The sequence below is a fragment of the Homalodisca vitripennis genome, chromosome 5 (genome assembly GCF_021130785.1).
Source record: "Homalodisca vitripennis isolate AUS2020 chromosome 5, UT_GWSS_2.1, whole genome shotgun sequence".
Classification (NCBI taxonomy): Eukaryota; Metazoa; Arthropoda; class Insecta; order Hemiptera; family Cicadellidae; genus Homalodisca; species Homalodisca vitripennis.
In genome coordinates, this window is record NC_060211.1 from 79,304,060 (window position 1) to 79,318,912 (window position 14,853).

Here is a 14,853-nt window from a genome sequence, read left to right on the forward strand (position 1 = left end):
TATAAAAATATAAGCACAGAAACCCCTGTTATTGCTCTCCAATTAAAAATGTCAACTATCTTTGGCACTGGTAATTCATTGGTAACCTAGTTAACAGTATTTATGATTTTAGTACACAACTACTTTACTATGCTTTTCAAAGATACAAAAGTTCAACGGTTTTCTTAATCCAAGAATATTACTTTTTAAATAGGGTACTAAATACTTGTCGTTACCATGAACTAAAAAAAATTGGTTCGTGTTTACGCATTTTAAAATACCGATTCGTAATTATTATATTGTACTTATTTACTCTCTTACGTAATTATATTCATAATTCGGTTACACCAATTATCTGCACGTCATATTTTGTATTGACTTTTGTAGTTATTTGTCAATTCACGAATAGCAACAAGTGAAGATTAAAAAATAGTCAACAACACTAGAAACTAAAAGGACCTGTAAAAAGAAAGACAGGAGATTCTGAATTTATAAATCAATCAGCTATGGAAACCGATTTATACTAGCTGGAAAAGTTACGTTCCATTTTAAATAATATCATCCATGCAGAAACATAATAATATACGAAGTAAGCGTAGGTTACCGTACTTAATTTCACATTGTATAAGTGTACGTGTACTGTAACAGGAAACATAAAACACACAATCCGCACTGAAACACAGTCCACTTAGGTAACAATCCTGTAGATACAGCACAATAAGTGGTCAAGCTGCACTGTAAGTCCAATCCGCCACTAACGTCAATCGAACTCCAATCCTGATCCAATTACCACAGCCACCAGAGAGTCAGGCAGCACTCGAGACCCAGGCCTACCTACATCCACCACAATTCTACAGCAGTCCATATAGGCAACGGTGTGCCCGGCCATCACTGCAAACTATTTAAATGAGTTTATTGGAACACTTTCGAATTATTCTAAAGTTCTTTAAAAATGTATGTTGATTTAATCCTGAAAAAATCACTTTTCCTATTATAAAATGTTGTTAATATTATATCCAACGGCACTTCGAATATATGATAATTTGCTTCCCTTCTAAATGCATATTGACGTTATCAACTGTGTATTAGTCAATAATTGAATTTATGACCAAGGTTAAAGCAAGCATCGATAATGGAATACGAGGATCTAGACAAATTTAATATTGAAGCCTCAACATGGAACCCCCTAGAACTATTTTGTTTCAATAGTACTTTTTCAATGTTCAGTATTCCTGATATTTTATTTAGTCACATAATAATAATAATAATAATAATAATAATAATAATACAACGCATTGAAAACAACAGAACATAGTTCTTTCCAAAAAGCATTTTAAAAAGTGCAACAACCATACAAATTTCTGCTACATTACATTTACAGTAATACATCCTTATTAAATTATTGAGATTGAATACATAAAACACTTATATTGCCTTAAACATTGCACACTTTACACTTAAAAGAGATGAAATTTAAACTACAAAACATATTTGTATTCTACAGAAAACGTGCGTGCAAATATCTATTATATCTTAATAGATATTATAATCGTTGAATTAAATATTATAAAAATAAGATCAAGGAAAGTTAGAAAGAATTGGTGCACTAACGTGTAATAACATTCATAATATTCTAGCTTTGAAGAAAATAGGATTTTCCGGAAATTCGTCACCGTTAAGTGATACAAAAATAAGTAAAACTTCGTTCAGAGATCTGCAATCTGATCACTTCTCCGGTTGAATAACTAATCTAACACAAACTAAAATCTAGTTAATACAAAAAAGTCACACCAGAGCATTCTGACACGCATGAATCAGGAAACACAACAACCATGCTGTGTGTCAATTCCTCTAACTCTAAAACATGCATTTAATAATAATAAAAAAAAACACTAATTATTGTACCAAAACACTGACTGTGTTGTAGTGAATTATCCCAGTTCAGTTAAAAAGTGGCATTTAAATGACCCAACGGCAATAAGGTAAAAGACGATGACCAGTCCCTTGTAAAATTCAAATTTATTTATTTATAATATTAACGCCAAACACAATTTTACAAAGCTTGTTCATCTAATACAAAAGAGAACACATACTTAAACTAAATAAATAAATCAAGTTTGTATCAAATTTGAATACGGTATACAATAAGTTGACATATATTCTGTAAAGCAATGTCTGAAGTCAGCGAAGAGCATGTTCAAGAGTCAGTCAGAACACCCTTGTTACTATCAATTACAACAGATTTATCTCCGGGACGTTACCGCACCAATCCGGCGGATAAACCAATTTCACACAGACTTGGAGCCTTAATCTAATCCAATCAATGCTGGCTGCTGCCATCCGCCATTTCCATAGTTCAGCCAATTACTGCGGCTATGAGCGATGCGAGGTGGAGAGCACATCCAATCCAGAAGCCATTACCGCAAGTGTCAACCTCTCCCCGATCCTGATCCAATTACGACCAGCAGTCCTGCTCTCGCGCCAACTTTGACACAATCTAACCTACCGCTATTTTTCCGATTCACTGGTTCACTTCACGCCTTCGCCACTGACTGTATGAAGGAGTCGACACTGCAAATCGAGAGGTGCCGAAATACAAGGAAGAGTAAAACATAGGATTAAAAATACAGCCCAAAGTTTAATTCATATGATCGAGGCATAGGATCCTCTCATGTTCAAGAACATAAGAACATATTAGGCCCAAAATTCTAGGTAAACGTATAAAAAATAAATTGATATTTCGAAAGTAAAAAAGGTCGTGTTACATAACTTTCATAGTGACCTGCAGATTAGTTGAGCAATGTACAAATAGAAGAGCTTGTCTACAATAGGCATATAATAACCATAGTTCAACAATGTAATGTTGTAACGCTGAAACAGCTTATGTGTGGATAACGAGCAGTGCTGTCACATAATGACAGATGATATAGTTTAGTACTCGTGTTTCTAAAATCGCATTATCTCCAGTATTTCGCTACCAAGTTACTTAAACTTCCAAAGTTTGAATATGATATTTTGGCTAGTCTTTAGTCTAGAAATAATATATGCAAAGATTGGTAGAGAGTTCTGTGACACCCTGTATATAAACTTAGGATCGACGGATAGTTATCGCTCTGATGGTCATGTTCAGAGAAGTTATGTAGAAATATTTCCCATGATGACCATTTTGTAATAGGCCGATTTTGTTTACAAAATCTAACTGAAACGTAGATCATCACACAAAGCAAAAGCTAACGCAGCGAAAAAAAACACTTCTGCCGATAAGTGATAACTTTTTTTTGAAGTGACTACTTATTTTGGCGGACTTGTTCGCTCTGTAGCCGCTAGAGGCCGGACTATCGCGACCATTTTGATGTAAAGGAGGGCGTTTCTCCATTCAATGGTTATGCGGGAGTGCTAGTGAGAGGTTATTTAGAAAAAAGCACACTATTTTAAACACAAAATTTTCTTTAGTGTTTTTGGTGGAAAATGCATATTTACTGAGATACATGGTTCCAAAATATTGTATTCTTCGGATAACCTCACTTTAAATAGGATATTAATCAAAAGGTTATGGTGGTACGCTGTGTGAGAATAACTACAGTTAATAGTTTAGGTAATCAAATGTTATATCATATATGTTTTGAAATTGGTTTTTAAGTCATTGATTGCCTTTCCATTTTTTTGTGATAAAAAGTATAATAGTAGGATAAAATTTGTTTCAAGGGTTCCATACACCGTTGAAGTTGATACACCGTGATAATACTTTTCAGCTCAACTGTGAAATATATATGTTGTGTATACAATATATGGATATAAATTACACTACTAGTTCCAAATACAGTTAATGAGGAGAAACGAAAATGACATAAAACAAAAACAGTGTACAGGTCGGGGCAGTGCCGATTGACATGTTAGAACACATAATGGCTCAGTTACTACTGACTGTCCTCCGCAATTACATCGGCTACAACTGCAGCTGAGGTCCAGGCCGTGCCAGGCATACACGCAAACAGTGTACAGGTCGGAGTAGTGCGGATTGACAAGTTTGAACACATAATGGCTCAGTTGCTACTGACTGTCCTCCGAAATTACATCGGCTACAACTGCAGCTGAGGTCCAGGCCGTGCCAGGCATACACGCAAACAGTGTACAGCTCGGGTAGTGCGGATTGAAAAGTTTGAACACATAATGGCTCAGTTGCTACTGACTGTCCTCCGAAATTACATCGGCTACAACTGCAGCTGAGGTCCAGGCCGTGCCAGGCATACACGCAAACAGTGTACAGCTCGGGTAGTGCGGATTGACAAGTTTGAACACATAATGGCTCAGTTGCTATTGACTGTCCTCCGAAATTACATCGGCTACAACTGCAGCTGAGGTCCAGGCCGTGCCAGGCATACACGCAAACAGTGTACAGGTCGGGGTAGTGCGGATTGACATGTTTGGTAGTGCGGATTGACATGTTTGAACACATAATGGCTCAGTTGCTACTGACTGTCCTCCGCAATTACATCGGCTTCAATTGCAGTTGAGGTCCAGGCCGAGCCAGGTATGCACACAAACAGTGTACAGGTCGGGACAGTGCGGATCGACATGTTTGAACACATAATGGCTCAGTTACTACTGACTGTCTTCTGAAATTACATCGGCTACAACTGCAGCTGAGGTCCAGGCCGTGCCAGGCATACACGCAAACGTGTACAGGTCGGGGTAGTGCGGATTGAGACATGTTTGAACACATAATGGCTCAGTTATACTGACTGTCATCCGCAATTACATCGGCTACAACTGCAGCTGAGGTCCAGGCATACACGCAAACAGTGTACAGGTCAGGGCAGTGCGGATTGACATGTTTGAACACATAATGGCTCAGTTACTACTGACTGTCCTCTGAAATTACATCGGCTACAACTGCAGCTGAGGTCCAGGCCGTGCCAGGCATACACGCAAACGTGTACAGGTCGGGGTAGTGCGGATTGACATGTTTGAACACATAATGGCTCAGTTACTACTGACTGTCCTCTGCAATTACATCGGCTACAACTGCAGCTGAGGTCCAGGCATACACACAAACAGTGTACAGGTCGGGGCAGTGCGGATTGACATGTTTGAACACATAATGGCTCAGTTACTACTGACTGTCCTCTGCAATTACATCGGCTACAACTGCAGTTGAGGTCCAGGCCGAGCCAGGTATGCACACAAACAGTGTACAGGTCGGGGCAGTGCGGATTGACATGTTTGAACACATAATGGCTCAGTTACTACTGACTGTCCTCTGCAATTACATCGGCTACAACTGCAGTTGAGGTCCAGGCCGAGCCAGGTATGCACACAAACAGTGTACAGGTCGGGGCAGTCGGATTGACATGTTTGAACACATAATGGCTCAGTTACTACTGACTGTCCTCTGCAATATTACATCGGCTACAACTGCAGCTGAGGTCCAGGCCGAGCCAGGTATGCACACAAACAGTGTACAGGTCGGGGCAGTGCGGATTGACATGTTTGAACACATAATGGCTCAGTTACTACTGACTGTCCTCTGCAATTACATCGGCTACAACTGCAGTTGAGGTCCAGGCCGAGCCAGGTATGCACACAACAAGGGATTGAATAATTAACGGGACTCTCGACGATCACATTGTGTCACCGCTCTGGCAATGTTAACAATTCACCATTTGCAATTTATCTGGCGTATCATTCCTACCTAATAATACAACTATGCTGCGATAAATTTTATTTATCTTTCTCTAGATTTATCGACAAACTAAAATGAGCTTTATGATGAAACAGGAATATATTTTTAATCCGGGCTATACGCTACACAGGATAAATTTGAGAAGTATGTGTTTCCTAATTATGTGCTTATATACAGATACATATACATACATACATCTATATATAGATATATATACATAGTGATTTTATTATAATTTTCAACACAAAGAACTTATAATGAAAGGTTAAACGGTTTTCTACATAAAATAATAAAAATATCCTAACTCTAGAAAAACTATTTAAGTGGCAGATTTTAGAGTATTAGTATTAAATACCAGCAGAACATGAAAATTCACCAATGAATTACAGAGAGTTATTTAATATAATTCTCTTGAATTATAAATTGTTATGAATTGCCATATATTTTGGCCAGACAGTTCGTCGGCTGGGGGGATGCGTTGTCAGATATTTAATTTTATGGAGTTAAATGTGATGACTGGTATTTTATTCATAACTAGCAGTTATCCGCGGCTTCGCACTTAAATTCAGTTTGAAAAACAGTTACAGATATTTACCAATATAAGTTAAATTTATCTAGGGAACATACCAAGTTAATATGAAGAACCGCAATCCAACAAAGTTTTAAAAAATGAACTTTGAAAATTTTTCGTTATGCGGATAACTTTTTTCACTTCAAGATTACAACGATGTAGGAGGAAAACGATGGTCCAGAGTAACACACTACGATGTTAATCTCTTATTTCCATTTTCGGTGACAAAGTTAATTTATAAAACTTTAAAATATTGAATTATGAAAAAATACTAGCAGTTTTGTGAAACTATCAATAACGTGCTGAAGTAAAAAAGAGAACAGTCGAACAATCCCCAATAACAATTCAAACATGAAGATTATTTATCAATAATTATTTTTCAAATAAAGAAGGGAAAGAATCTCACAATACATATTCAATACAATTTAATTGCAAGCAATTCATTGAAACATATAATCGAGCCATTTTTTAATATTTTATTTACTTAATTACTTCAATAAGATGAATAGTTTGTTGTTATAAAGTAAATTAAATTACAAAAATACAATGATATAACTATTTTAGATGTCAATAGACCATACATCTATTTTTTTAATCGGCGCGGCAAAAAGCATTGCAACTGCAACATGCACAATCGTTATAACACAAAATTAATAATGTATCCCAAGTAGATTAAAATCATACTTAATTTCAACCAATAAAATAATTCTGAAAAAGAACGAATTTTAAATAGTTTTTGTATCATGATATTCTACTTGTGCTATACAGACACAATTCCAAAGAACTCAGTGAGAATGTGGCGTTTTCGGGGACATAAAAGGCTTTTATTGCCGCGACAAAGACCGGGTGGAATGATGCTGCGCTGTAGCTCCTATAGCTACTATGGTGACGGTTGACAATGTGACAGTTAGGGTGGGGTGGGGTGTAGGATGACGTAGTGCTAGAGGGAGGGGGTTGGCCAGCTGAGCGAGGTGAGTATTGATTGCATGTATTTACAACCCTCTCCACCCCCTCCTATCCACGTCACCCTAGCAAGCAGTCAGTGTGCTGTTGTATACTGTACTGTGTATAGGCAGGCACCTGTAATAGTTAGCTACATCACACGACAAGCGCCGACACATCATCCTAGCAGTCAGTTCACTGTTGTATACTGTACTGTGTATAGGCAGGCGCCTGTAATAGTTAGCTATATCACACGACAAGCGCCGACACATCATCCTAGCAGTCAGTGCACTGTTGTATACTGTACTGTGTATAGGCAGGCACCTGTAATAGTTAGCTACATCACACGACAAGCGCCGACACATCATCCTAGCAGTCAGTGCACTGTTGTATACTGTACTGTGTATAGGCAGGCACCTGTAATAGTTATCTATATCACACGACAAACGCCGACACATCATCCTAGCAGTCAGTGCACTGTTATATACTGTACTGTGTATAGGCAGGTACCTGTACTAGGTAGCTACATCACACGACAAGCGCCGACACATCATCCTAGCAGTCAGTGCACTGTTGTATACTGTACTGTGTATAGGCAGGCACCTGTAATAGTTAGCTACATCACCCGACAAGCGCCGACACATCATCCTAGCAGTCAGTGCACTGTTGTATACTGTACTGTGTATAGGCAGGCACCTGTACTAGGTAGCTACATCACACGACAAGAGCCGACACATCATCCTAGCAGTCAGTGCACTGTTGTATACTGTACTGTGTATAGGCAGGCACCTGTAATAGTTAGCTATATCACACGACAAGCGCCGACACATCATCCTAGCAGTCAGTGCACTGTTGTATACTGTACTGTGTATAGGCAGGCACCTGTAATAGTTAGCTACATCACACGACAGCGCCGACACATCATCCTAGCAGTCAGTGAACTGTTGTATACTGTACTGTGTATAGGCAGGCACCTGTAATAGTTAGCTACATCACACGACAAGCGCCGACACATCATCCTAGCAGTCAGTTCACTGTTGTATACTGTACTGTGTATAGGCAGGCACCTGTAATAGTTAGCTACATCACACGACAGCGCCGACACATCATCCTAGCAGTCAGTGCACTATTGTATACTGTACTGTGTATAGGCAGGCACCTGTAATAGTTAGCTACATCACACGACAAGCGCCGACACATCATCCTAGCAGTCAGTGCACTATTGTATACTGTACGGTGTATAGGCAGGCACCTGTAGTCGTTAGCTGCACTACTTGACAAGCGCCAACATACCATTCTAACTGCCAGTGCGCTGTCTGATGATGTGCTTGTGAGCAGGCAGGCACCTGTGCTTGTTAGCTACATCACTTGACAAGCGCCGACACATCTCCTATGCGTTGCTGTATGTTGTACAATGAGAATGCAAGCTCCTGTACTCGTTGGCTATACCACGCGCCTGGATACGAAGAGTGCCACTCAAATGGATTGAATCGTACCTTACATATCGGATACAACACGCGGAAAAACCAGACGCTTTAGATGAGATGATATTTTGTCTCAGAGATCAATACCTCGTCCGCTGCCTTTCTTGGCATATACCGAAACATTCACATACATAGAGCAATGATGTCGGCTCATCGATACATTGCGGACAACTTATCCTGACTGCAAACAACATAACTTAGAGACTTAACCCTTAAATGAGCGCGCGGGGGCCTCAACGACCCCACGAGTAGATATATTGCTCTATTTTTCGAAGTAGGTTGGCTAGACTGCTGTGACGCTAGATACCTTCCGGGTAGACGATGAGTAATCGCGCCCTACAGTCAGTTTGGGCCGTGACCGTCGCGGGTGAATCGTACAGTCCGTTCCAAACAAACATTACACGTTTGGGTCGTCTAGACCCCCGCGCGCGCACTCACGTTACCTACTAGTGTTGCATTTACCGGGTCATTTGTACCCCCGCGCGCGTACTTGTGTTATTTGATATGTGCATTGAAAGTGAATATTTTTATATGTGATACAGAAGGAGAATTTTTATGTACAGGTATATTACATTGCTAACGGATTTTGAATATAGATTGTGTCTAAATATTTTGTTTTTGTGTTGACAATATTTATTTATTCCGAGAATGAGTTCTGAAGATTTCCAAGTGGCTAGAATTAGAAAATTTTGACTTGAAACCGAAGAAGATGGGGGACATATTTGAGGATGAGAATGCTCAGTCGGATCATGACGAAACTGATCATGTGAGTGAGTCGGACCACAACACTGATACTGAAGCTGATAACACAGATGAAGATCCAGACTTTGACCCACAGACCGAGATAAGAGATGAAGATAGTGATTTTGACTCTGATATTGTACTGATGAGTGATAATGAAGAACTACCTGTACTGACAGCCAACGAATATCCTGAAATATGGACATAGACGAAGTTGAAAATGTTATTGAAAATCATATGACTGTAGACAGAGTCATAGAAGAAGTTGTACAGGGATCTGGAAGTATAGTGCAAGAATTTATTGGAGAGGATAGAGAAACTTTATGGAAAAAAAAGGACCCAATCGTTGCAGCTACTGCTCGCGCTCGACCTGCAAATATTATAAGACGTTTGCCTGGCCCAAAAAATGCAGGTAAAGCATGCAAAAACTCCTTTGGAATGCTACAGTCTATTTATAGATGATGAAATACTAGATATAATTGTAACGTGTGTACTAATATCTACATTGAAAGAAAAGGACAGAGTTTCTCTAGGTCCAGAGATGTAAAAAGTACTGACAAACATGAAATGAATGCATTTCTAGGTCTTGTACTACTGGCAGGAGTTATGAGATCTAATCACCAAAATCTTTCTGAAACTGTGGGAAAGGGATGGATTTGGAATCGAAATGTTTTATTGCACAATGAGTTTGAAGCGGTTCCACTTTTTATTGCAATCTATTAGATTTGATAATAAAAATGATTCGACCACCTAGACTTGCTTTAGGACAAACTAGCTGCATTCAGGGTTGTATTTGAAAAGGTTTAACCGAAAATGTGCTGAAAATTACGTTCCATGTGCTTTCATTACTATAGATGAGCAATTGGTAGCCTTCAGAGGAAAATGTGGCTTCAAACAATTTATGAAAAGTAAACCAGCAAAGTATGGTATTAAAATATTCACAGCAACAGATTCCAAAATGTTTTATGTACACAAGATGGAGATTTTACCCAGGTACCCAACCACAGAACAGCCCATTTGAACAGTCAAATAGACCTAAGGACGTTGTTTTACGCCTTATAAGCAATCTTGAAAATTCCGGCAGGAACATCACAGCAGACAACTGGTTCTCAAGTGTGCCATTGGTGAGGGAACTCCTAGAAAGAGGCATTACTTACGTAGGAACACTACGCAAGAACAAAAGAGAACTACCACCAGAACTTCTTTCTAAGAAACGAATTGCCCATTCGAGTATCTTTGCTTTTCGTGATGACATGACTGTAGTTTCATATGCACCAAAAAGAAACCGCTGTGTTGTTCTCGTATCATCAAGGCATTTTGATGCTGCTATCGACCCTGACACACTAGACAAGTCTAAACCAGACATAATTACTTTCTACCAACTCTACCAAGTCTGGGGTTGATGTTGTAGATGAAAAATGTGGTACTTATTCCACTTCTAGGAGATGCCAAAGGTGGCCCCTTGTTTTATTTTACCGCTTGCTTGACATCGCAGGCATCAATGGGCAAGTTATTTTCTTGAGCAAACTGTCAAGAGAAGAAAAAGTAATGGAAAGAAGGAAGTTTCTGAGGGAAGTCGGCTTAGAGATGATAAAGCCTCATGTAGCGAAAAAGGGCAAGTATATTTCTTCACTTCCAAAGACGCTGCGATCATCGATCCTCAAGGTTGCTAATGTGCAAGAGATTCCTCATCGAGAATCAGCAGTCAATCGGCCAGCGGGTTCGAGAGTAAGATGTGTTGTTTGCCCCGCACAAAGGACACCAAAACAACACAAAAATGTTGTAAGTGCCAACGACCTATGTGTTTATCGCACATGGAGACCTTCTGTAATCTCTGCCAAAACATGAATAACGGTTTGCAATTACTGATTCAGACTAAGTTTCTGTAGAACACATTTTTACTTTAATGAAGGTATTTTAATTGTGAGGTATATTTCTCATATTAATTCGAGTTTTCTATACTGCATATCTAATGTCATCTGAGGTGTGTTAAATATTCAATAAATAATTTTGTCTATATCAGTGATTTTTTCCCCCGTTTACTAGTCCTACTTTTTATCTCCCCAAAACAAAGTCTTGGTAAGTTCAACAAACACTATATAGTATTTATATTTATATAATACTTTAAAAACAAAAGGTTACTTATTTCACAAAATAAAAAACTTAATTGTATTTTTATTTTTATTATTAAATTTTACTACAAGATCGTGGAATTACAGTTTTAAATTTAATTTAAATCGAATAATTTTAGTATGTATATAGTTAATTCTTATAATAATAATTTTTATATCATAGTATAGTATAACACACACACACACACACACACACACATATATATATATATATATATATATATATGTTGATTTATGCAATAAAATTTTTTTTTCTTAAAACTATAATTTAATACGTTTTACGTAAAAATTAATTAAAAAATATAAAAATCATAATAAATTTAGTTATCTTTAATTAAATAGGTATTAGACATACGCAATAATGTAAGTAACTATATTTAATAACACAAAGAAGGTAAGAATGCATTTCATATTTATTATTTTCTTAATGGGGGTCTAGAAGACCCCACGCGAGCACTCACGTAACTTTAGTAGGCGCGCTCACTTAAGGGTTAAGCAAAGAAACATCAAAATCGTAAAATTGACTGAGCTCAACTTTGCAGTCCAGCGATTTAGTACACTCAATCTTAAACCGATTAAATAAAACCCTCTTCATTTAATTTTATAAACGGCAAACTGATTAGGATAACACCATGATAGAAGACACGGAGATTAAAGAAATCGATACAATTAATTGGTATTGTCAGGTCGACAAAGTGAGTTCAAAACCAACATCAAGCGTTTCTGTTTTCCAAAATATGCCGAATTTAGATGCTGTCGACAGCATAGAATGGAATCATATATTCAGAATCAGTACTGAATATAGACAGACACATGTACAACTACAAGCGCCAACGCGTCTAAATAATGCATTGATAATTATATGTTTTGATTAATTTTTTGTAGAGAACAGACATCTTACAAAATTGCCAATTGACTTTTTTACTTCTTGCTATGTAGGCTTATGTATGAACGAAAACAAAATTTATTTTGAAACCCAACTGATCATAATTTATAATACGTATTACTATATAACACCAAAAATAATAAATAGTCTTGATATTACTACTGTTCATAAATAACTATAGAATTTCTGTTCTGCCATTTCTTGGAAGATGGCTTTAAGTTAGAATATTGTTTGTGAACTAAAGAGGGAGATAAAAGGTGATGTCAGAGTTGCAAGTATTGTAGACGAGTGCCAACACGTGTTTATATCACAAACATTTTTTCGATATTTGTGTGGTTGAGGACAGTCGTGGCGTAGTGTTATAATCCAGCTATTGGTAGATTTGAGGTGAATGAGGTTTACCGTACCAAGTCCAACACTAAAACACCTGTGTCTGGGTGGGCTTGGTGGCATGAGTGACGGGATCAGTGGGTATATTAGACCAAAAGGGATTCTGGCATCCGTCAGGTAAAGCTTTTGTAGTGTTTGTAGTTTCAAGGTAAAGACATTCCAAACCAATACGTTTCATTCTGACAAGTAACTAGGACCATTGAACAGATTTCAAGTTTTGGGCTAGGTTCTCTCAAATTGCAGTACTAGGCCGACCGTCGGATTGTGCATTAATCAACTATCAATACGGTAATAATTATTGATATTGACTTCTGTTTTTATCTTTTCTATGATTGTGGAAGCATTGGGTCACAGAAGTTTCACTACAGCACTAAAAAGATTTAAGATATTAATGGCTAAGTATTAAAAATCCCCATTATCATAATCTTCCTGTCTTCCTGCATATTCAATTTGCACTGCACCGTTTAACCCTTTAAGGACCATAAGAAATGTGGCATGAAAAAAAGTTTTTCTTCTTGTAAAACACATGTTGCAGTTATGTAACTAAACTATTTATTTGTATTTAAAATAATTAGTACACCTAGTTTATTATATATGGCATGGGACAAATATGTCCCTACGGACGGTAACGGAACTTGACAAAGATACTGCAATGCCATATATTTGTCCCAAGCGGACTCTAGTAAAACCTAGTAAATTGAGTAGTCCTCTATATTTCTGTAATTTTACAAGTCTTTGTAGGTTTATTTAGGTGATTGAAGTAAATATTATTTAATAAAAAGTTATTTTATTTACAAAATTATGAAATTACAAAACTTAATTATCAATATACAATGTTCGAAAACGTGTCAGTTTATTATAAAAAATAACAATAGAACATTGTTCTTATGTTGATTAGTGAAACTGTTCAAAGCAGTTTCTTTCATTGGTAAAGCATAAATTAACTTGACATATTACACATATACAGTTTGTTCGGTTTTCTACTTTGTTCTTGGCACATTCAACACAATCGACGTCTGATATTTGTCTTTTTCATGATATGTTCTGGCTTCAATGAGGGTCTAATATATTTAGATTTCCTTGACAATGGAGTACTGGGAAGTGAACGCATTCTATTTGTGTAGTCACCAATTAGACCTCGTGCTATCATTTGTCGGTACTCAAGAGATGTTAACAGCTTTTTGAGCTCTCATTCTTCAACAACTGATTGTAAATAATACAAGCATTATTGACAGAAATGTCAAAAAGATCAAAAAATAACCTAAGGTAATACTTAATTTTGACCTCCTGTCTACTTCATAAGTCACTTTTTTCTGGTCCATCAGGTCAACGCCCGCCCATGTACTTGTTGTACTCATTTACCATTTTAGGGCAGTCAATTTTCACTTTTTCATTAGAACCTTTTTGTCTGCGTTCAACAGTCACCTTGCCTAATGGAGAAATAAAATTAGATATAATAAGAACTGAACGGTTGTCCATCCACTTGACACATGATACACCTTTGTCAGTTGAAGCGAAGTCAATGTCACCCCGGCTCATTTCTTTGTCTGACTTCAAGCATTTTGGCATTTCTTTACGTTCCGAACGAACAGTACCACATGCCATCAGTTGTTTTTCTAACATTTCAGTTTGTAAAAGGGGAGAGTTGAAAAAGTTATCAAAATAGAACTGGATACCTTTACCACCAAGGTTTTCTGTCATTTGTAGAATAATACCTTCCCCTAGGCCACGTTCTGGATTGGTTTTCTTTCCAGTATAGATATCAAACTGGTACAAATAACCTGTTTCAGAGTCACATCTGCACCACAGTTTGAAACCCCATTTTACAGGCTTATTTCTTTATGTATTGTTTTCATGGCATTTTGACCCTTGAATTTAACCATAATGCTCATCAATTGATTGTTTTTTTCTGAATTTTCTCGGGCTTTTTGAAAATGTAAATTTAGATGATTTATTACTGGCCTAATTTTTTTTGCTTTGTCATAGGTTGAGGAAGATCGCGTATTAGCGTTATGCGTGGAGTTGTCACTGAAATGCAGTGCAGA

General features: G+C 37.4%; 1 protein-coding gene across 6 annotated transcripts in view; it reads right to left on the bottom strand.

The window, feature by feature from the left end:
- Positions 1-14,853, bottom strand: part of LOC124362406 (stress-activated protein kinase JNK) — a 136,075-nt gene that overhangs the window by 62,358 nt on the left and 58,864 nt on the right. The gene's annotated exons all lie outside the window — the stretch shown is intronic.